The 24616-nt window shown below is 44.2% G+C and overlaps 1 protein-coding gene across 1 annotated transcript in view; it reads right to left on the bottom strand.

Annotated features, from left to right (window-relative positions):
* LOC138769123 (B-cell receptor CD22-like) overlaps positions 1-24616 on the bottom strand; it is a 63191-nt gene that overhangs the window by 16955 nt on the left and 21620 nt on the right. The gene's annotated exons all lie outside the window — the stretch shown is intronic.

The following is a 24616-nucleotide window of genomic DNA, read 5'->3' as shown; positions in this document are numbered from 1 at the left end:
TCCTCTTGGAGTCTTGACAGCATGGATGACCACTGGATAAGGCGACATTCACGCTGTTCCTGCCCTTCCATAGACCTCTATGTCATCTGGCTCTCAAAACAAGTCGTTGATGTAGAGTACTCCAAACCCATTGGCTTTAATCAACAGAACAGGGTCAATTGCCACGCTATTTGGTCCATTTTCCGTTCATAACTAGGAGTGGGATATTGCTGCAATAGATTCCCACATAAGATGTCACCACACTGTTATCTCATTCTAAACATGAGGGGAAATGGCAAGAAGTTGACCACAGTTTTCCGGCCAGTGTTTCCATACAGAAAATGTTCTCTGTTCGTTTTTATTTTTATTCATTTTGACAAACTCAACTGGATTGACGTGGAGCAACAGCCAAAAACAGTTCATGAGAACTTTGTTTCATCCAACTATTATCCGAATACACAACTTTACTGAAATAAACATTCTCAAAACCATCATCAGCAGTCAGAAGAATATTAAAAAGAATGTACTAGAAGCTAAGTGACCTACTGTACGTACCTCATACGGGAAAGTTTCCATTCTGAATACATAAAATCTCCATTGTCTATGGTCAGGCTATTAGATACAACTATATAACCTGATGCATTTGTGATGTCACATTTTTTGAGCCGCCTCCTAGTTTCTGCAAACTACACTAGCCTTTGCCCAACCACCAACCCACGCCGAAGCACTGGGGGCAGGCGTGTCACCCCCAGTGTGACAATCTCGCCCCCCCCCTCTGTGATGCGGTTTCATGCGGGGGTGTTAAGAGGTTATGCCATAACGCTTTTATCCTTTGGTCTATGGGGATGTGTGAGGTCATTTTTTTGAAACATGATCTGTACTTCCTATCGGTACCTTGTTTGCGTATATGAAATTTTTTGATCCCTTTTTATTACATTTTTCTGGATTTGATGTGACAAAAAAAATCTGCAAATTTGTCCTTATCCTGTTTACCGTGCGAGATCAGGAATGTGATAATTTAATAGTTTGGGTGATCACATACGCGGCGATATCAAATATGTTTATTTATTTTATTTTATATTTAGTTTTTGTTATTATTTTATTATTTATTTTATTATTTATTTTATTTATATTTATTTTATTATTTATTTTATTTATATTTATTTTTAGTTAGTAAATGGGAAAAGTGGGAGTGATTTTAACGTTTATTAGGGGAGGGGATTTTTTTAATAATAAAAACTTTTTTTTTCTCTTACCACACTATAACTTTTAGTCCCGGTTTGAGACTTTTTTTATTATTACTGCAGTGACCTCATAGAGATCACTGAAGTTTACTTAATTATTACTAAGGGATGCCCAGATCTATGGATTACCAAGCTGAGATCAGCATCAGTCTGACGGTAAGCCCTGAACCGATAAGAAGATGGAATCTCCCCTACACAATCCCCCAAGGATGGTTGTTTACAGCCATTTAAATACAGCTGTCAGCTGGTACCATTTGGTTTGGGACCCCACAATTAGTCCTCTACTGTTTTTTTGTTTTTTTAGGGGAGAAAATAGTTATAAAAAATTGGTACTGAATTAAATAAGTCCAGCGAAAATTTTTATAAAAGTATTGTATTGCCCCCAAAAGTTATACAAATCCCCAATATACACTTATTACTGGAAATGCTTATGTGCTTTTTTCCCTGCACTTACTACTGCATCAAGGCTTCACTTCCTGGATAACATGGTGATGTCACTTCCTGGATAACATGGTGATGTCACCTCTTGGATAACATGGTGATGTCACGACCCACCTCCCAGAGCTTTGCGGGCTGTGGCTGCTGGAGAGGATGATGGAAGAGGGACACTGAAGGACACAGGGCACTGGAGGGACACTGAGCATCCCTCTGCCATCATCCTCTCCAGCAGCCACAGCCCGCACAGCTCTGGGAGTTGGGTCGTGACATTACCATGTTATCCAGGAAGTGACATCACCATGTTATCCAGGAAGTGACATCACCATGTTATCCAGGAAGTGACATCACCATGTTATCCAGGAAATTACATCACCATGTTATCCAGGAAGTGACATCACAATGTTATCCAGCAAGTGACCTCACCATTTTATCCAGTAAGTGACATCACCATTTTATCCAGGAAGTGACATCACCATTTTTTATCCAGGAAGTGACATCACCATGTTATCCAGGAAGGGACATCACCATGTTATCCAGGAAGTGACATCACCATGTTATCCAGGAAGTGAAGCCTTGATGCAGGCCTTGTCCCGATCCACTACACTACCACAGGCAGGCCCTTAGCGCAAAAGGGGGTACATGTATGCCCTGCTGGGGCGCCGCACTGTAAAGCGAAACAAATTTATAAGGGCCAAAAGCCCAGATCACATCCAGTAAACCTACCACTAAGTAAAACTTAACTTTTAATAACTTTCAAATAGAAATAATAAGTATAAAGGTGTGCTCATTAAAATCACAGAGCTTCCATAACCTTCTACAGTGAATCAACCTATATCTGTATAGTCATAGTAACTGCAGACTACTGACTACCTCGTAGTATAATACTATCTAACTGGGCTATGAAAGCAATGAATTTAAAATCAACCGCACAGCCCCTCAACTAGTTTCACCCACACATGGGCTTCATCAGGAGGAGGGCTTATGTCCTCCTGATGAAGCCCATGTGTGCGTGAAACTAGTTGATTGCTAAAGGGTTGTCTTCTCTGTTGTTCGGTAACCAGTTGCCTTCTCTGATGTGTCACGTCTTGAATAGCTGTTGGCATGTCAGGTCAGAAATATCAGAGAACGACCCCCCTGCAGCTATTGCTGGAAGAACACAAGCTGGTGGGGGCAGCATTATGGTCTGGGGGAAGTTTTCTGGGCCACTCATCCATGTGCAGGTTCTCTTACCTGATTTGGGTGTGAATCCTTGTTGGTTATGTATACCCATACATACTGATTGTCTTCCCTTCGGTGGATGGGATCTTCAAGCAAGACAATGTGACATGAAACAGATAATTTAACACATACTCTGTGCATAGAGAATAAGTGTTTTAAGATGACCTACCCCTTCAACAAGAGAAATGAAATAATCTCTTTGACATTTATTTTTTATTTCCAGGAGGAATAAGAGAGGAACATCACATTACAAAATTTTAAGAAAACATGCAACAGGTATACTGCTTCATAAGGAGGTCTTTAAACCCAACACATGGCAAGCTTGCATCTCACTGGATGGTCTGGACTTATTATACATAATATATTCTATCATAATATATATTTATTTAGCAAGCTGTATATATGTTTCTGTCTATATGCTGCTATGTGTATATACAGTGATTGTGAAATTGTTAATAAAGCTTAGAGTGTTTTCCATACTATATACTGTTACTAATCTATTGTTCCTGGTAAGGAGGAGCCAGTTCACTTACTAAGAATCTAACCTAAAAAAGGGCAGCTGCCTATGATGACTTTCATTGATTGAGGGAATTGTTTTGTGACTAGTTAAGCCAAAGGTAACACCAATATATTGCACCCCCTCTTTTCTTATAATAGGGCCTTTTGGCAATGATCTGATCACCATGGGGGCACTTATCAATCTTGTGCAGATTTGCCCCTTCTCCCTGGTGTATCCTCCGCTCGCCAGTTGGGGGGGTTGGTGGTCTCCTACTGCACCTGATTTACTATGATTGAGACTTTACAGTTCAGGACAGATTCACTAAGAGGCCTGCGCCTCTTAGTTCGGTGGGGGAATTCAGGGCAGGAGCTAATGTAAGACCAGTCACTATGAGTAAGTCCAACAGTTTAAGCTATAATTTAGTTATGGTTATTGCAGTCATTTCTCAGGCAGTGGCCACTACTGGAAACAGGTGGTATTACACAGCGTCTATTTAAATTCATCAATTTGCCATAACTGGAAATTCCTTTAAAGTGTATCTAAACTTTGTCATAGTGATACGATGTGCCCCTTCATTTAGGGTTGGCTCGCCATACAAGTAGTAAAGCAATTCAAAGATGTATTCTGTAAATCTGTCCACCACTTGGTGAGCTTTGTGTGGAGAGACGAGCAGAAACCAAGCCTCAAGCTTGTGCCCCTTCATTATAGCAGTAGGCTGAGGGATCAGCACTTGGAACCAATTGATCAAATCCTTTGACACTCATACTTTAAACATTGAGAAGGAAGAAAAAGAAATCAAAGTTTTGGAACATTTTCATAGTCAGGTGGTTCATTTTCATTTCCCCTCCTATCGACCTGCAAATAAAAGAAGAAATAAAAATGACATATATTAAACCTGGAAGAGATGATAAAATATAACCAAGAAAAGCAATGTAATTTAAATATGATATCTAATGTTTACAACTACATGTAAATAGGAACTGGATTGTACTTAGACTATGTGACATTTTTTTGCTCAGTATTTTGGTCAGTATTGTAGTGTCCCACTACGTGTTTTCTTCTTTTCTTACACCTTGGGAAAAGGGTATCTTTCTAGTGTCACAGGTTATGGCAGGAGGCCGCTGTACCTTACTCCAACCACTAGATGTCACACTCTCACAGCAAAGCTGCAGCTACACACAGTTTTCCCTCCATAGTTGGTTGGTTGGCGCCTGGCTACATGCCAGACAGCACATGTATATAGTTTGTTATTAGACCAGATGTCCAGGGAAGCATTAGACAAGGGGAGTCTCACCCCTTGCCTACGCCATGGATTTACTTAAGAGGTATTCTCCCCAGGTGCTAAAAAAAATGAAACGTTCCCAAACCTAGCTGTTCTTACTCGCCAAGTCTTCCTGAGTGTTTTGAGCCGTCTTCCATCTTTCTAGCTGCCACCTTTCCTGAGTTAAAAGTTTTTTTTAAAGTCAGTCCTCCTCCACCAAGCCAATCCAGTCAGCGCATCTCCAACCCCCCAGACAGGCATTCACATAAGGAAACCTGGCCTGGGACATCATCTATAGAGCACACAATCCTTTTATTTTGCAAGAAAAAAATTCTTCGAGAATTTTTTTTGTGTCCACTCAAATCCTGCAGAATAAACAGACACCAGCTGGAAACCTGACGGACCCCACTGAGGGCAATGGCAATTATATTACAAGAATCAGGCTCCTCTTAGATCTGCCCCATACACTGTCCTGATAAGTATCAGTTAATTCCATCAGAGAATCATTTTTATTTTTCTAACTCTTAGGTTTTGTTCACAGAAACCTTTGGTTTTGAACACATTGGGGGAGGTTTATCAAAGGGTGTAAAATTTAGATTGGTGCAAACTGCCCACAGCAACCAATCACAGCTCAGCTTTCCTTTCCCCAGAGCTGGAAGCTGAGCCGTGATTGGTTGCTGTGGGTAGTTTGCACCAGTCTAAATTTAGACCCTTTGATAAATCTCCCCCATTTTGTTACATATAATGGAGTCACATTACCACATTTAATGTACTGTAATCCTCTGAAACCGCTCTCACTTCCAATGCTGTGTATATGTTGTCTACAATTTCTGCCGTCTGTAAAAATAAATCACAGAAAATAAATAACAATACATTAATACTCAGTTTGTGGGATTCTCCTTGTAAAGATACAACGAGAAGATCATCTTTAAAGGAGTTTTCCAATTTAAAAATACCTGTCCCCTATCAACAGGATAAGGGACAAGTATGAGGTTGCGGGGGGTCTGATCTCCGGGCCTCCCCAGAGATACGAGTACTGGGGACAAGTATTTTTCATTTAGAAAAACCCTTTAAGGGCCCTATTACACTAACAGACATCAGACGCCAGGGTACGTGCAGTGGCGGTCTTTGGCACCAAGCACCCCAAGCGATCGCTTGGGGCCCCCAACATCCAGGGGGGCCCCCACACCCCGCTCTTGTGCTCAAGACCGCTGGACAGGGCCGCTGCCCCGCTCACTGCTGCCATCTGAACTGTAACTATGAGCACTCGTAATGAGCGCTCATAGTTACATGCAGCAGCACTGACAGGGCGGGAGACATTGGCCCCCTTCCTGTCAGACACTCTTGTGGCCGCAGGAAGGGTTTTCCCTGCGGTCACAAGTGGCAGCTTTGTCCTTGTGGTGCCGGCGCTCCAGTGATATCAGTGGAGCATCGGCGCCAGGACAAGGGGAGTGCGGTCTCTTGTGATCGCAGGGAAAACCCTTCCTGCGGCCACAAGAGTGAAGAGAAGAGGAGACGCCCGGACCCAGGTGAGTATAAGTGTTTGTTTTATTGTGTTATATACTATATGGGAGGGGGAGCACACAGGGGGTCTGTTTAACTGGGGGAGCGCACATCGGGGGTCTATATAAATGGGGGGGTGCACACAGGGGGGCTATATAACAGGGGGAGCACACAGGGGGGCTATAGGCTACTGGGGCTTCACAGAGGGGTATATATACTCCTGGGGGCAGCACACAGGGGGTCTATATACTACTTGGGGCAGCAGAATGGGGTCTATATACAACTTGGAGAGCACACAGGAGGTCTATATCCAAGTGGGGGAGCACACAGGGGGGCTATATACTACTGGGGGAGCACACAGGGGTCTATATACTACTGGTGGGGCACACAGGGGGTCTATATACTACTGGGGGAACATACAGTGGGTCTATATACTACTTGTGAGGCACACAGGTGTTCTATATATAACTGGGGGAGCACACAGGGGTCTTTATACTACTGGGGCAGCACACAAGGGGTCTATATAATACTGGTGGGGCACACAGGGGGTCTATATACTACTGGGGGAACCACACAGGGGGTTTATATACTACTGGAGGAGCACACAGGGGTCTATATCCAAGTGGGGGAGCACACAGGAGGTCTATATCCAAGTGTGGGAGCTCACAGGGGGGGCTATATACTAGTGAGGGAGCACACAGGGGGTATATACAACAGGGGGCAGCACACAGTGGGTATATACGACTGGGGGCAGCACACAGGAGGTCTATATCCAAGTGGGGGAGCACACAGGGGGGCTAAATACCCCTGAGGGAGCACACAGGGGGCCTGTATACTAGTGGGGGAGCACAAAGAGGGTCTATATACAACTGGGGCAGCACACAGGAGGGCTATATACTTCTGGGGGAGCACACAGGGGGGGGCTATATATAACTGGGGAAACACACAGGGGGGGGGGCTATATATAACTGGGGGAACACACAGGGGTCTATATACTACTGGGGGAAGCAAACAAGGGGTATATACTACTGGGGGCAGGACACAAGGGGTATATACTATTGGGGGCAGCACACAAGGAGTATATATTACTGGCAGTAACGCACAAGGGGTATATACTACTGGGGGCAAAACACAGCGGTCTATTGTTTTGGAACGCGTGTCGAGGGGGGGGCCCCAGACATAACTTCGCTTGGGGCCCCAGAAATGCCAAGACCGCCCCTGGGTACTACAGAATCCACGCGGAAATTTCAAGCACATTCGGCCTCTCAGCCTCCGCTTGAAGTTCTGCCAGTCCCATGGACTCAATGATATTCGCCGGCAAATTCCGCCGTCCACCCAAAGAATTGACATGTCTCTGCGCAGATTCCGTAGTGTACACATACCCTAAAGGGAACTATTGTCCATCATTGGCAAAAGCCAAGAAATGCTTAGAGGAAAGATATACTTTGTATTGAAATGATATTTAAATCCAGCACCTACCTCATTGCTTACTGGGGGGTGACGTAGCCTCTTCCTGCAAAATAAGAAAAACATACAAACCTTATACAATAGATGTTTGCTGGAGCAACGCACACGCTAAAGAAAGACAAAAAACTGACAAATCTATTTATTGTTAAGGAACAAGAGATCAGATTACAAGAACTATTAACCCCTTGCCTCCCCAAACTTTTTTTTTAGCATCAATGACCAGGTGCTGCTTTTCTTTTTTGCATTTTCCTTTTTACCTCCTCGCCTTCTAAGAGCCATTGCACTTAAATTTTTCCACCTTCAGGGCATTATTTTTTGCTCCACCATCTCTAATTTTTATACGTATTATATTTGTGTAGATGGGAATTTTTAATCACTATTTATTTATTTTCTTTTCAAATCTTTTATTTGTTGAAAGCAGAATGGAGTCTATAGGACCGGCAGATGTTTAAGCAGGAGTGGGGGGGGGGGGGGGGAAGCGCACGTAATCCGCTGGATCTTATCAGCGCGAATCCTGTAGTGAGCAAGGACCCTAAAATGGTAAAAGGGTTGATTTAAACTTTTATTAAGGCAGGGGTTTTGTCATATTTTTGAAAACATTTTTTTTTTACGTTTTTACGTTCACACTGCGTATGATTCCGTCCGTAGTGCGAACCGTGAATATACGTACGTAGTTTTGAGGTTGATGCGTTCGCTTGAAAGTATATGATATACGCCCGCACAATGCACACTACGTATGAGCTTACAGCCGGATCGTATACGGCGCCGTGAAAAATGAACAAGACCATTGTTTGAGGACGGAAATGTTGAAACTCACGGCCGTGGATTTCCATGCGGTCCCGTACGGAGTACTTATTTCAGCCAAATTGAACTTGATTTTTTGATCCAAAAGGTTCTGTGAGTTTTATTGGGCTGGGCGAAGATTTCCAAGTAAATGACCTGTTTCAGATCGCTACGAAACAAGCTAGGGAAGCATAACTGTACTATTCGCGGTTTGTACGCATCCGGCTGAATGTCGTTTGTTCGCGGACGGACTCATACGCAGTGTGAACATAGCCTTAAAGTGTAAATATCAGCAAATATTTGATTGCATATACTGATCAATGCGATGCCATTGCACAGCATTGGTAGGAATTATCGTCAATCTTCTTATAAAGTCTGCCTAAAGCAGACTGTTCGGGAAGATAGCCAAACTGACTGCACAGAGTTAAGTATGAGACCTCTCCAGTCAGGGGAAATGATTGGAATAAAAGCGCAGCTCCTGTCCCTGACACTTAAACACCACAATCACAGCATTTAAGGGGTTAAATGGTGACAATATGATCCCTACTGTCCATCATTATATAAGAAGTCCTATGAAAGTAAAAAGTAGGCAGGCAGGGAGTGCAGGAAGCTAATAAACAAAGTATACTTACCCTCCCCTCTGCCCCCGTAGCTCTTCTCCGAGGTCTCTCTGACGGTTGATGGCTGTCATGTTCAGCTGGAATCCAGATGCCCAGCTGATTGATTGTCCACTAAGCCAGTCAGTGACTTTTGCAGTGTCCCACCCCAGTCCCACCTCTGGAATTGAAGGGGGCATACACACTTACTTGGTTCCATATTTACCTCCATATAAATAGTACTTCCATATAATTGCCTACCCCCATCCTAAATCTGTGCTGGAGCCTCTGCATGCTAACCTTTACCTTGTCATCTTAGTTCTCCTGCCTGTGGTTCTAGCCAATGACTTGTGCTGTGTTTCTGCCTACGTGTCTCCAGCTGTACTTCGTCCGCCTCCGTTAGCAAGCCAAGCCAAGTGTAGCCATCAGCTGTGGCAGGATCTGGTAAAGACCAGCGGCCCCTTAGATGCTGCTCTCTGGTGCGGCTTACGCCATCACTAGCGGTGGTACAGTGGATCCATAACTCCAGTCGTTACACCTGCCTTCCTATTTTTTTTTATTATTATTATTTCATGGGTTTGGGACACATCTGTTTGGGTTAGAGCTTAGTTTCTACATTATGACAAAAAGACATCTGGTTATCTATTACCCAATAGTCTTATTTTTATAGTGATTAAAATTTACATTGAAATCTCATAACATTTTATTGGCAATTCTAACTTTGAGCACTCAATTGCTCTAGTAGAGATTATATAGGTCATTGATGCAGTTCCAGCTAGTGTCAAGAGAATCACTTTGATCTATGTCACTATAACTTAGGGTCACTCTCCAACACAATGAGACCCCATTGTGGATCTGTTGGCTGTCATGAAGCAAATGGTTTAGGAGTACACAATGCCAAGCAGGGGCTTTGTCATTTCTGTTTTGGTTCCTGCCATCTATTAAACAGGCTAAAGCTCAATAACAAAAGTTGAAACTACAATGTGTCCAGAAAACCACAACGAGTGTCCTGATGGGTCCATTCCTATCTATCCCTAAATTTAGTTAAAGGAGAAGTCTGGCAAATTATAAAATCCTGCAGCCAGCAGGGGGAAATTAATTACTATGTCCACGGTGAGCGTCGAGACCAACCGCAGGACCCCCACCAAGTTGTGGTGACCTCACGACTTGGGGAAAAAAGCCTGTCCTAGCTGATAGACTGGCCGCTCAGCCAATCAGTGAGTGGAACGGCATCCCCACCAGTCACTGACTGGCTGAGCAGCCAGTCCATCAGCCTGGTCATGAGGTGTCAGCTCTTGGGGATCTTGGAGCCAGACGGTGGTCCTGAGGCCAGTCACGCCATGGCATGTACAGGCAGAGGTAAGTATCTACTCGTTATCAAATTCCCCCCTGCTCCTTCTGGCTGTAGGATTTTCAAAATCCCCGAACTTCTCCTTTAAATAAATAAATTCAATACAATATTGTATAACCACTAGGTGGCGACAAATAGACGGATATGCCTTTTTTTAAAATCTCCTGACAGTGTTGAGAACTTACAGTATGTTGTTGTTGTAGTTTGTTTGTTAGGCTAGTCATCTTGTGACATACCGTTCTTTTTGGAGTGTATTGAGCCTTGAGGAAAGGTAAGGAAGGATGCTTCTCTTTAAGGGTGCGTTTACACGTAACGGATCTGCAGCGGATTTCTCGCTGCAAATTCCGCTGTGAGTATGTCCGCAGCCCGCCCAATTAACCCCCCGGCCGCCGGGGCTATACTTAACCTTCTCCCCGCTTCGGCTTGCTTCGGGGCTCTTCACGTCCTGCTCAGCCAACAAGTGCTCTGCGGCGGGGCAGCACACTGATTGGCCGAGCGGGACGTGCCGGGAGCCCCGAAGAAGCCGGTGCGTGGAGAAGGTGATGTATACCCTCCAGCGGCCGGGGGTTAACGGGGTGGGCTGCTGACAAACTCGCAGCGGAATGTTCACCTCTTGCTAGTTTTTCTGCTCACAGTGTACAGGGCAGGGATGCGCAGCGGATCCATTACGTGTGAACATAGCCTAAAGGGGTTTCTCAAGAAGATAAATAGGTCGAAGCATTATGTAAAAAAACCAAAACGCAATTTAAATGTGCAAGCATTTCTAAAAATATCCTGTATGGGGCATACATAGACTCACTAATCCCCTGTGGGCCTGCGGTATTTTTCACTGTCGCCCTTGGTTGTGACCGTCTTAGCACAGAACATGTGCACATCCCCCACAGACTCCTGGTCGGCCAGAAACTATTAGGCCTGGATGTAGGTGATATTACATAAGGAACAGCACATTGTACTCCTTTATGTATATGCATGTCGTTTCTATCAGATTTTTCCTTCCTTGCTTTGTGGGACATCTTTATGGTTCTATGACATTACATATATTAGGCATCAAAATAATTTACCTTCTAAGGAAGACAAACAGTATTAGCAAAAATGTCATTATAATAATAGTCAGAATGATGACGACAAGCCATATTTGTGATTCAGCTAAAAGAGGAGAGATAAAACCATGTTAGTAGTAATAGACATGTATGATAGGGGAGCATATGCAACAATGACTGCGGGGGGCAAGGAACTAAGGCCCACTGTATATAGCCATATTGGTTTTGCAAGGATGGAACACAAGGGGAAAATTTAGGAGCACTGGCATACTCATACACCTGTTTTAAATTAGGCCCCGCCTCAAATCACCCCACTGGATTCACTAATGGTGCATTTACACGGAACGATTATCGTTATAATTTTCACAATAATGATCGCATTTGAGCGATAATCGGCTCATGTAAACACAGCGAACGATCAAGCGACGAGCGAGAAATCGTTCATTGTGATCTTCTCAAATCGTGGTTGGTCGTTCGCTAAAAATTTGCAGTTCGCTTCGTGTAAACAGTCTTTCAAAGATTCACCCTATGTGTGAGATGGGCGTAAGCGATCTTAAAAACTATCGCAATAACGATCGCAATAACGATTTTTCTAACAAATTTTCTAACGATTTATTCCTCTAAACGCTGATCGTTATAAAAAAAATTGTTGCTTCAAAATCGTTAAACGATTGATTGGGCGAATTATCGCTTTGTGTAAATTGACCATTAGAGGTCTGACCTAAAAATTTACACCTAAGTCTTAAATTTCTGTTATGATTTACGCCTCGTCCCCTGTAGAACCAGACAAAGCTCTCAGTAGCACTCAGATAGCCACGGGGGCCCAAACTGGCTTCACCCTGGACGCAGATTCCACCCGGGTCGTAGATCCCACTCAACCCAAATACGTCTGATACAAAGAAACGGATGGCAGCATCCAATAAAACTTGATCTTTTTATTCCTCCATAGACAATGTAGTAGTGACGTTTCGACTCTTACGAGTCTTTTTCAAACGCCTCGTCCCCATCTGGACTTTGGAGATCACAGTTATGTGTATTGGCCAATAGAATATAAAGGGCCCTAAACTATCCACAATTGCTGATAGTATACAGACCACTTTCTATGGCTGTGTGCAAGGTATAGATATACATATACATTGGATAGTCTATTCTGTATTACTATAAATAAAAGCTTCAGGCAATAGTGGTAGACTGTACCTAGAGCAGGGGCTGATGGGGCAGAGCATGGCAATTATAGCATCTATGTTTAAAGGAGAAGTCCGGCGAGAATTTTTATTGAAGTATTGTATGGCCCCCCAAAAGTCATGTCATCACCATGTTATCTAAGAAGTGACATCACCATGTTATCCAGGAAGTGACATCACCATGTTATCCAGGAAGTGACATCACCATGTTATCCAGGAAGTGACATCGCCATGTTATCCAGGAAGTGACATTCCCATGTTATCCAGGAAGTGACATCACCATATTATCCAGGAAGTGACATCACCATGTTATCCAGGAAGTGACATCACCATGTTATCCAGGAAGTGACATCACCATGTTATCCAGGAAGTGACCTTCCCATATTATCCAGGAAGTGACATCACCATGTTATCCAGGAAGTGACATCACCATGTTATCCAGGTAGTGAAGCCTTGACGCAGTAGTAAGTGCAGGGAAAAAAGCCCTTTATAAGCATTTCCCGTAATAAGTGTATATTGGTGATTTGTATAACTTTTGGGGGCAATACAATACTTTACTAAAAGTAACTGTTATGTTTTACCAAGATAAAGGTCCAATATCAGCATTTTATTTATAGGTGCAAAGTTTTGTGCTCAATTCCAGAACTAATACTTATAGTGGTGGCAACTAAAATTGCTTGATTCAGAGTTTCAAATCTCCTGCACAGACATAGGATCCCATGATAAAATTCTGCCTTTCTGCAGCTGCCACTAGGGGGAGCTATTTAGCAGCTGCACATTTTTTATACAAGAAAACCAGAGCCACCTTTTTACAGAACCTAAACATAAGGAAATAACTGATAATCCTCCTCAAATGAGAACGAGCTGCTTGGCCGGCTGTTTCTCAGAGTCAGTGCACAGAGGGGTTGGGAAACCCGTGAAAATAAATTTTCTATTACAGGGTCATATGTAGGCACAGTTTTGGGGTCTAGACACTGATCCAGGTTTCTAATATATGATCCCTTGCAAGCAGTTTTCCAGGATAGACTACTTTTTGCATAGGCAATCAATGTTTTATGCTAATGTAGGTGTCCGATCACAACAATGAGGCTCTCATGATAACACATGATAACACTCATGATAGCATGCTCTTCCATCTTCACACAGTCATGTGCACTCTTCCATAAGGTTTGTGGTGCCTAGCAGCCCTATCCTAAAAATAAGCCTCAATGTAGGTGATCTGGAGAGCCATGTTTTTTAATTTTATTAGCGTTGACATAATGTTGCAATAATAGACAAGTGGTCCCTTACCTTTAACACGCACAATTTGGAAAGATGTCCGACCCGAAAAATTAGCTGTGCAATTAAGGGAAAAATTATTATCCTTGGCAGTAAGCACATACAGGATCTCAGATCGCCTTTCCCAGTAGCCTTCACCCAGGTCTACATCAGTCCCTGTTTCATTGCTGGGAATATTCCATGTTAATGATGGGGGATCTGAGGGACAAGTATGATTTACAGCACAAGTGATAGTGACGGCCTCAGACTCCTTTAGATTTTCAGCACCAGTTATTACTGGTTTAGGTGGAACTTCTGAGAAGAAAGAGAAAGATGAACTATTTAGGTGTATAAAATTGACTTATTCCAAGTGTAAAAAGACATGTCAAAAGTTTTGATCCATCCTGACCGATTGTGAGAAGGAACCGGGAGAAGCCTCCTCCATTCCTCCCCCAGCTCTGTGTCACATGGCAAGACAGACCGCACAATGGAAGTCTATAGGTCACGTCTTTTTCACTGACAAAGTTTGCTATGTATCTAGTTCTCCATTGTTTCATTCCTACTTGCCTCAATTTGTCCTAGGTGACAGCAAGAAACTGGGCGACAGCCCCTGCACTGGCTAGGTGGAGCACAAAACAAGATAAGACAAACAAAAACAATAAAGAATACTCGACAGTCCAGTAAGCGCAGTACACAACACGTCACAAAACTCGGGCAGCGCAGCGCAGTACACAACACGATCCAATTAGTAAGGTCAATAAACAGGCAATATGGTCAGCAAACAGGGGTGGTCAGAAATACAGGCAAAAGGGTCAGAATAAACAGAGAATAATGCTACATTAACACATTCCGTGTTCCTCACAAAGCACGGACGTGGAATGCCTGTAATGGACTCTGTGATACGATGCTGGGAGCGGGGGAACTGTACAGATATGCGCCATACTGTAATGAATCAGCCGTGCGGCTCTGTCATTACAGTGCGGTGCATATCTATACAGTTCCCCCGCTCCCAGCATCTAATTACAGATGCTGCCCGGGCAGGGGGAGAAACCGTTACATGCATTCCATGTCCGTGTTCCGTCCGGAACACGGAACGTGTGAATTCAGCCTAACAGAGGCAGAAGAAGGCAGAGACAAGCTCAATAACCGGCACTAGAATGAGATCCAGCCAAACACTTATAGGGGACAAGGAGACAGTCCCAGTCTCTATTGGACAAGGCTCCTGGTTTCAAACAAAATCATCTGTGTCCAGAACTGACAGCAGTGTAACTCCTTCATAGCCAGAGCACACAGCAAACGGGTGGGGCTGAACATCCTGATAGAAACAGGCCAGTGTTCAAGTTACTGCACAAAACATACAAAAACACTGAATATCAGCGTCATCTCGGCCGCACAGCACGAGCCGAGGGGCGCACAGAGTTAAGCACAGGCACATTCATGACATAAGTATCAGATGTTATTGCACTCCTCCATTTTTCATGTTGCATTGGTCAGTTTTGGGATTGCTGACACTCTAGCATGCATCCACATTTCTACTTGCCAAATCCTTGACCTAGTTTCATGGTGCTCTTGGACCCAAACCTTTTGTGATGTCTCTCTGACATATGACATTTTATTACTTACAGGTACACTTTAACTATACTTCCCAACCAATCCGGTTGCAGTGGGATATTCCAGATTTTGCGGTGATGTCATGTCATCCCGGTATGTCCCCCATTTGTCCTGCTACCCCGCACCGGCACTGGGTGATGCAAGCAGCCTTTCTATTTGTGAGCACTCCTGACGGGCGCTCACAGTTAAATGCGGCACTGGCAGAGCGGGAGCCAGCCATTCTGCCTCCAGACACAAGAGGCCACTTTCTCCCCTAGAGGGATGTCTTTACATTCATGCCAATTTTTCATGAAATTATTTAGTTACCAGTGTCTTATCCCAAGTTCTGACTCTCAGCATGAAATAAATCAAACATCTTTTTAAACATCAGTCCACCTACCTAAGATAGTGACGGTACAGTACTTCTTTTCGTTGGTGAAGGCATTCGTACTTCTGTTTAACCCAGGATAGTATTCTCCACCTTTAGGTGTTCTTTTTAATATTATTGTGCATATGTTTTTCAGGCTCTTAATAGGTTTTTGAAAAGTATAACGCACTATGTCTTCCGGAGTGTCTCTTTTAAACATATATAATTTGGCATCATTGGCTTCGCTTGGATGGGTGAACTTGCAGGGGATCGTCACACAGGAATTTCCTACACCTGTGATGTTTCTAGGGAATGTAAAGCTCCAGCCTTTGCAAGATGATCTGTTTATGCAGCCTACCGGGGAGAACACAGTCACATGTTACTATATAACCTTGTAGGCAGGGCCGCTTCTGCCATGAGGCAGAATGAGTATTAGTCAAGTTCAACTTAGATAAAATGACAGCAGCAGTCGCTGCCTCACCACACATCTTGCTGCCCATGCTCCCCGGCATCCCTACATACCGCCGGGTTCCCTGTCGGAAGTCACCTTCCAGCCTTGTCCCTGGTTGGCTGTGTGCGTGCCACAGCCGTCCGGCGTGGCGCTATGCAGCTCTGGTCACCAGGGAGCTGGAGTGTTGACATGCGCTGTGGTAAGTTCCCGGGGGTGCGGGCTGGGGGTGGTTGTCTGCGGCGCAGGGCGGGGGGCGGCTGTAGCCCAGGTTTGTTTCAGGCGACAAAATGCCTGGGAATGGCCCTGCTTGTAGGGTTCACTAGTTTGGGAAGGTAAAGATTTATACACATGTCTTATAGACCATGATAGTATCAGTATACGCATATAGTCAAATACGGTGCCTTCTAAATTACTTAAGCAACAACTACCAACAAATACCATCTGGTAAATGGAGTAAATAGTTTGGGGTGAACCAGTTCTTATATAAACAATGATGTATGGGATCAGTGCTGCACACCTCTGCCTTAAATTGTAAAGCCGGTGCTCAGTGGTAACTGGGTTCTTCAACCATAAGTCTTGTATAGGAGAAAACCACGGCACTCGATGTTGCAAGAATAAGTGAGGGTTTTTATTTAGCAAATAGATACAAGGTATTTTACTCCGACCGTACATAAGAAATGCAAGAGATGAGACCAATAACGTATGGTGCGACGTTTCGGTCCGCTATGGACCTTCCTCAGGCAATGGGGTCTCTCATGTGCTGTTTGCTGCAAACAGCACATGAGAGACCCCATTGCCTGAGGAAGGTCCATAGCGGACCGAAACGTCGCACCATACGTTATTGGTCTCATCTCTTGCATTTCTTATGTACGGTCGGAGTAAAATACCTTGTATCTATTTGCTAAATAAAAACCCTCACTTATTCTTGCAACATCGAGTGCCGTGATTTTCTCCTATACAAGACTTATATAAACAATGGACTTAGGGTCTATTGTCTCTGGCACCCAGCAATTTAGCTTTTTATCCTAAAGAGCTGCTTTCCAAGACTTTTCTAGATAGATAATATGACACTTGAGAAGTCTGGCAAAAATTTGTATTAACCCCTTAAAGACAGGGCCAATTTGCATTTTTGCGCTTTCTTGTGCCTAAAAGGCCATAGCACTTGCATTTTTTCACCTACAGAGCGCCACTAATTGTACTTTGCAATGACAGACTGAATTTTTGCCTAAAATATGCTAAAAATAAAACACATTTTTTTTTTTCTGGGGGGGGGGGGGGGGCAGTGTGTGCTACATACGCTGGAGTAAGCAGCGTCTGTAACACACAATGCCTGTGCTGGAAGGCTAAAAGAAGAGAATGCACATCAGGAGAGCAGCTGCAATGGTGAAGAACATGGAAGGTGAGTTTGTCTGTGTGTTTATATATATATATATATATATATATATATATATATATATATATCTTTATTTACTTTAGAAGAGCTTGGCCATGTACTACACAGTAAGGGAACTAAACAGGTGGTACAACTCATGTTAAGCCTGGCTACATCTGTAGGAGGCATCTACTATTGGGGCTACACAAGGGGTTATCTACTATAGGGAGACTGCAGAGGAAGCCATCTACTATAGGGAGACATACATAGGGGGCCATCTACTATATAAGGCACGTACAGAGGGGCATAGCAATATATGGAGCATAAATGGGGCCTAAAATGATATAGGGATATGGAGGGCACAGAGGGGCCAATGCAGATGTGGAGTTTGTGAAAAGATGAGTATGTTGCAAGAGTAAGGAGTCTAAAATGTCTTACAAATTCTGGAGAAACAAGTTGTGGCTGGGAGAAGTCCCCCAGGCTGAATGGAGAAGAAAAGGAAAATTGCGCAACTCTAATTGGAGTGAGACCCTCATTGACTCAGAGATGATGCCCCCCTTTGATTCACTCAAAGAAGACACTCCCTGTGAGTCACTAGATCTAACTGCACTTTGATAACTTATATGGTGTGCATATCCTGTGTAGAGCTGGGGTTTACCATCTACAGTATATGTTAAAAGCTGCGATCCCACCAGCAGAATAGTGAGTGCAGCTCTGGAGTATAATACGGGATGTAATTCAAGATCAGTAATGTAATGTATGTACACAGTGACCCCACCAGCAGAATAGTAAGTGCAGCTCTGGGGTATAATACAGGATGTAACTCAGGATCAGTAATGTAATGTATGTACACAGTGACCCCACCAGCAGAATAGTGAGTGCAGCTCTGGAGTATAAAACATGTAATACAGTACATTTACAAAGTAATTCATAGTGAGTATTTGACATCATGTTTGGTTATATGATAGACAACATTGTAGAAAGGAAATCATATAATTGCCATTTGAATTATATTTATGTTACCTTGAAGAAGAAGAAGCCAAAATGTCAATTTCACACAATCAAAATGTAACTTCATTTTTCTTGGCAAAATTTTGGTTTAGTATTTTAATTCTGTTTTCTATAAGAAAAAAATAAAATAAAATGACAAAAAAAGATGAAAGATGGCTGCTTCTAAATATTTATAGGCTTGATGTGTTTTTTCCCTCTATAGGAGAGCTGTGGGGGTCATATAACATTCTGTGGTTCATGTTGAGTTCTAGTTATTAAATTCAGCTTATATATAAGTAGCGCAACACAGTTGACCAATTTTCTACAGATGTGTCCTTTTTTAATGTCTAATCAAGATCAACCACTGGATTTAATGTAAAATATAAAAAGCAATGCCCTTCCCCCACCTTTGCAGTATGCCTGGTCCACCATTATAATATTTATTTTCTTATTATCTTAGGATAGATATACAGTATGCTTATCACAGGCAAGTTTACATTCTGTTATTATAGATTTACCAACCACATCTGCTTGAAGTTTGTAAAAAGCACTGTTACATACTCTAGCTAGTACGGTTGAAAAAAGACACATGTCCATCAAGTTCAACCAAGGAGGAGATGGATACAGGGAAGGGGGACGGATGATGATATGTTCTTTACATATACATTTATGTTATTTTGGTCTAAGAACTTGTCTAGGCCGGTTTTGAAGCCCTCTTCTGTTTTTGCTGTGACCAGATCCTGGGTTAGACTATTCCCACAGATCAGTGTTCCCATGGTAAAGAAGGCTTGTCGCCTTCGGAGATTGAACCTTTTTTTCTCCAGGCGGAGGCAGTGCCCCCTTGTCTCTCCGGGCGGAGGCAGTGCCCCCTTGTCTCTCCAGTCAGAGGCAGTGCCCCCTTGTCTCTCCAGGCGGAGGCAGTGCCCCCTTGTCTCTCCAGGCGGAGGCAGTGCCCCCTTGTCTCTCCAGGCGGAGGCAGCGCCCCCTTATCTCTCCAGGCGGAGGCAGTGCCCCCTTTTCTCTCTAGGCGGAGGCAGTGCCCCCTTGTCTCTCCAGGCAGAGGCAGTGCCCCCTTGTCTTTCCAGGCGCAGTCAGTGCCCCCTTATCTGTCCAGGCAGACGCAGTGCCCCCTTGTCTCTCCAGGCGGAGGCAGTGCCCCCTTGTCTCTCCAGGCGGAGGCAGTGCCCCCTTGTCCCTCCAGGTGGAGGCAGTGCCCCCTTGTCCCTCCAGGTGGAGGCAGTGCCCCCTTGTCTCTCCAGGTGGAGGCAGTGCCCCCTTGTCTCTCCAGGTGGAGGCAGTGCCCCCTCGTCTCTCCAGGTGGAGGCAGTGCCCCCTCGTCTCTCCAGGTGGAGGCAGTGCCCCCTCGTCTCTCCAGGTGGAGGCAGTGCCCCCTTGTCTCTCCAGGTGGAGGCAGTGCCCCCTTGTCTCTCCAGGTGGAGGCAGTGCCCCCTTGTCTCTGCAGGCGGAGGCAGTCCCTTCTTGTCCTAAAACCGGTAGGTTTTACCCGTAACATCTTTTCCCCATATTTCTTGTAGCGGCCAGTTATATATTTAAAAAAATTAATGATATCTTCCCTTATATGTCTCTTTTTGAGACTAAACAAATTTAATTCTATTAATTTATCCTCATAACTAAGATGCTCTATTCCCCTTATTAGTTTGGTTGCCATATTTGTACCTTTTCCAGCTCTAGGACATCCTTTCTATGAATCTGTGCCCAGAACTGAACAGCATATTCCAGGATCTACTACTTTTTAAGTAAAATAATATTCTACCACGTAATTATAAATGAAAAAAGTATACCGTACCTTATGGTGGTCTCATCAAATGAAGGCAAGTGATATCCTGCAATAAGGGATTAATTCATATATAAAAAGGAAATAATTGTGCAATATACTTTTGCTATTCTTTTTTAGAGAAGTGGTTACTATGGGCCAAGAGTCTTGATTCTTTAAGTTGATATAAGCGCTGTGCCTTGTTAAAAAGAAAAAAAGTTGGCCCAGATCACTTCCTCATTTGCCAAAAATAAAGTGTCCACTATAAGACTAATGTCTCAGTGCTCTGGATGAACTATTAGTAGAGATGAGCGAACTGAGCTTCCCAAACTCCGATTCATTTCAAACTTTTTGCCGAACCAAACTTTTTGCAAAGTTTGGATAGGTAAGGGGTAAAAAATGATAGCATATTTTCATTTCAGTTTTGCTTTTGTTAGGGAGAAATAGCAAAATTAGAATGAAAATTAGTGATGAGCGAACATACTCGTCGGAGCTTGGTACACATTCGAGTATTAGGGTACTCAATAGTACTTGTTACTCGGACGATCATCTCAGGAGAAAAAGGCGTCATCCTGCGATCAGGTGGGACTAGTGATGAGGGAGTACTAAAATGCTCGGGTGCTCGTTACTCGAGACAAATATTTCCTGATACTCGGGTGCTCGTTTCGAGTAACAAACCCCATTGAAGTCAATGGCAAACTCGAGCATTTTTGCAGGGGACCCAAGTTCGGCAGAGGGAAGGTCGTGTGAAAACCTGTCAACCTCAGAAATTGTTGGAAACACAACGGAAATGGACAGGAAACAGCAGGGGCAGCATGTATGGATGTCTCTGAGGCTTTCTAATCGCACAACTGCCGCGATCCCCGGCAATAATGCTGATCACTGTAATGGTTAATATATAGAGATGAGCAAACTTCGAGCATGCTGGAATCCATCCGAACCCGAACATTCGGCATTTGATTAGCGGTGGCTACTGAACTTGGATAAAGCCCTAAGGCTATGTGGAAATCATGGATATAGTCATTGGCTGTATCCATGTTTTCCAGACAACCTTAGAGCTTTATCCAAGTTCAGCAGCCACCGCTAATCAAATGCCGAACGTTCGGGTTCGGATCGACTCCAACCCCAACCCGGTTCGCTCATCTCTCTTAATATATTTAATTAATAAAACAAAGTTTTGTTCTAAAAATTTTTTTTTGTTGTTCAATAGTTTAATGCAAACAAATCCATACTTGTGCAATTAAATATACTAAAATAAATAAATAAATAAATATATATATATATATATATATATATATATATATATATTTATTTATTTACAGTATATTTAAATGCAAAAGCATGTATTTGCCTATCAGCTTGCCCATTTGAGTACCACAATGCCAGTTATATCCTGGATTGCAAGATAGGTTAGTTGTTAAAAAGTTTTTTTCCCTACGTTTGGGGCATCTGCCATACACATATATTTCTTACGACAGACTCAGGTAATATGTGGACGTTTGCGATATGAGGCTTATACTCGCGAAACCGGAAGTGACGTGTATTGCCCACAGGAAGCCAGATAGGGGCTTCTGTATTGCCAGTCTTCCTTTTACACATGCACAGCTAATTCCTTTATACGCCGTGGTCGCCATCTTGCTCCGGCCAAACAGGGTGCACAATTAGGCTATGTTCACACTACATATTAGACCGGCCAGTCTCTGGCCGGATCATCTTGGCCGGTACTCAAGTACCGGCCGGATGATCTTTCGGCCGCAGAGCTCTGATGCGGGCACATCAGCGCGCGCCCGCATCAGAGCTTCCCATAGCTCACAGCCGCTCATAGCTTCGGCTTACAGGCCGGAGCCGCTCGCTTTACTGTGTGAACTGACAGGTCTTTCTGCGGCCGGAATTCACCGAATTCCGTCCGCAGAAAACTGACATGTCAGTTGTTTGCGGCGGTGTATGGGATCCCGGCCGGAGCGTATACGATGTGTGTACGCTCCGGCCGGGATTCCATTGAAAGTAAGGTTATGTTCCACCCCGCAAAACTATGGCCATAGTTCTGCGGCGCGATTTACGGCCGTAGTTTTACATAGTGTGAACATAGCCTTATGATGTATTCAACATACCAGGTATGCTCCAGAATAATTATTTAATGGAAACTTCTGTGAATGGTATATAAATAGGATCATTACACGACACTCCCTAGCTCTGACAAAGTTCCTGGTGGACGTAATGCGTAGGGCATCATGGGTCACCCCAATTGTCCCTCTCTTCCCATGCACATGGTGATATGAATTGTCTGCTTACTTAGTTCATATTTTGTGTACTTGATTGCTTTTCACACCATATAGCACTTGTTTGTATTTGTATTGTTATAGGATACTACTGTCTGGCACCTTAAGACATAGCACTTTATATCTATTGGTATTATTTTTGTATATATAGGTACCTATTTATTAAGGAAGGTTGGTGTACATGTATAATTGGGATGTAGGCCTGGGGGTTTCCTTATATTGTCTGGTTCTCCCATGTTGTTTCTGGTTTTAATAGTTTTTAATCATGTATAGGGATTCTAGTCCAGTTGCTGTTTTGTAATATCTATCATGCATATCTAATAAAGATTTATTCATTTTTCACTATTCGGGTGTGCGCCTACATTGTTCTGGGCTTACTCCTTTTTGTTCTTCGGAGTTCCACTTTAAAAGCTTAGCACTGCATAATAGTAGCCTCATTCTCTCGTAAGAAAAATTGCTTTAGTCCCCGTCAAGGGCTCTGGAGTATGCCAGGCCCGCTTAGTCACTGCAGCAGGAACTCTTAGCTTTGTCTGTCTCCCATACACCATCTAGGAGAACTACTCCTGAACTCTCTGAACCATGAAAAAACCCTATCCTATAGAGGGTCACGTGACAGGAAGAAAGAAGAATAGAGAGAGAATAGTGTAGAGAATCTGAAAGTGTGCAAACATATACCAGTTATGCTACGTCTACACGGAGCGATTATTGGGCGAATTTTCGCGATAACGATCGAATTCGAACGATAATCGTACGTGTAAACGCGGCGAACGATCGAAAAAACGTTCATTTTGATCTTTTAACATGTTCATAAATTGTCGTTTGCCGATCGCAAAAAATTTGCCGATCGTTCCGTGTAAACAGTCGTCACGCGATAGTCCGGCCGTCCGGCCCCCCCGATCGCAGCCTGGCCCCCCCGATCGCAGCCCGGCCCCCCGCTCATCCGCAGCCCCCTGCGCCGGCTGGATCGCCACCCCCACCGGCGCTCTGATCGACACCCCCTGCCGCTCCAATCGCCTCCCCCGCCGCTGCTCCGATCGCCACCCCCGCCGCTCCGATCGCCCCCCCCCCCCTCCATCGCCGCTCCAATCGCCCCCACCGCCGCGGCCAAGAACATACGTTACCTGCTCCGCGCAGCAGGTCTTCGGACATCCTCGGCTCCCCTCTTCAGCGCACTGATTGGCTGAAGAGGGGAGCCGGGAATTTCAAACGGCTCCCCTTCAGCCAATAAGTGCTGAAGAGGAGCACTGATTGGCTGAAGAGAAGCCCTTTGAAATTCCCGGCTCATCTCTTCAGCCAATCAATGCGCTGAAGATGGGAGTCGGGGATGTCGGAAGACCTGCTGCAGGTGACGTATGCTCTTGGCCGCGGCGGTGGGGGCGATCAGAGCGGTGGCGGTGATCGGAGCAAGGGGGGGGGGGGCGATCGGAGCAGCGGCGGGGGGGGGGCGATCGGAGCGGCGGCGGCGGAGGTGGCGATTGGAGCGGCGGGGGTGGCGATCGGGGTGGCGCAGGGGGCTGCGGTTGAGCGGGGGGGCGGGCTGTGGGCAGGCCGGCTGCAGGCGCACGATCGCAAAACGATTTTTTTGTACGATATATCGTCTAAACATTGATCGTTATAAAAAAAAAACGTTACTTCAAAATCGTTAATCGTACCATCTGGCCAATAATCGCCTCGTGTAAACTTAGCATTAGGGTCCATTTACACAGAAAGATAATCTGACAGATTATCTGCCAAAGATTTGAAGCCAAAACCAGGAATGGATTTGAAAAGAGGAGAAATCTCAGGCTTTCCTTTTATGACCTGTATATAGTCTGTTTCTGGCTTCAAATCTTTGGCAGATAATCTTTCTGTGTAAATGGACCCTCAAAACCTTTTACATACTACAGCTGTGCAAAAAGGGAGAAAAGTGAGACACCTAGTGGTTGGAGAGAAGATCACAGATCCTAATGCTTGGTGTGGCACCTGACAAAGAT

Source organism: Dendropsophus ebraccatus, chromosome 12 (genome assembly GCF_027789765.1).
Source record: "Dendropsophus ebraccatus isolate aDenEbr1 chromosome 12, aDenEbr1.pat, whole genome shotgun sequence".
In the NCBI taxonomy this organism is placed as follows: Eukaryota; Metazoa; Chordata; class Amphibia; order Anura; family Hylidae; genus Dendropsophus; species Dendropsophus ebraccatus.
Note: the sequence above shows the minus strand (reverse complement) of the source record. Positions and strands in the feature narration are given on the sequence as shown.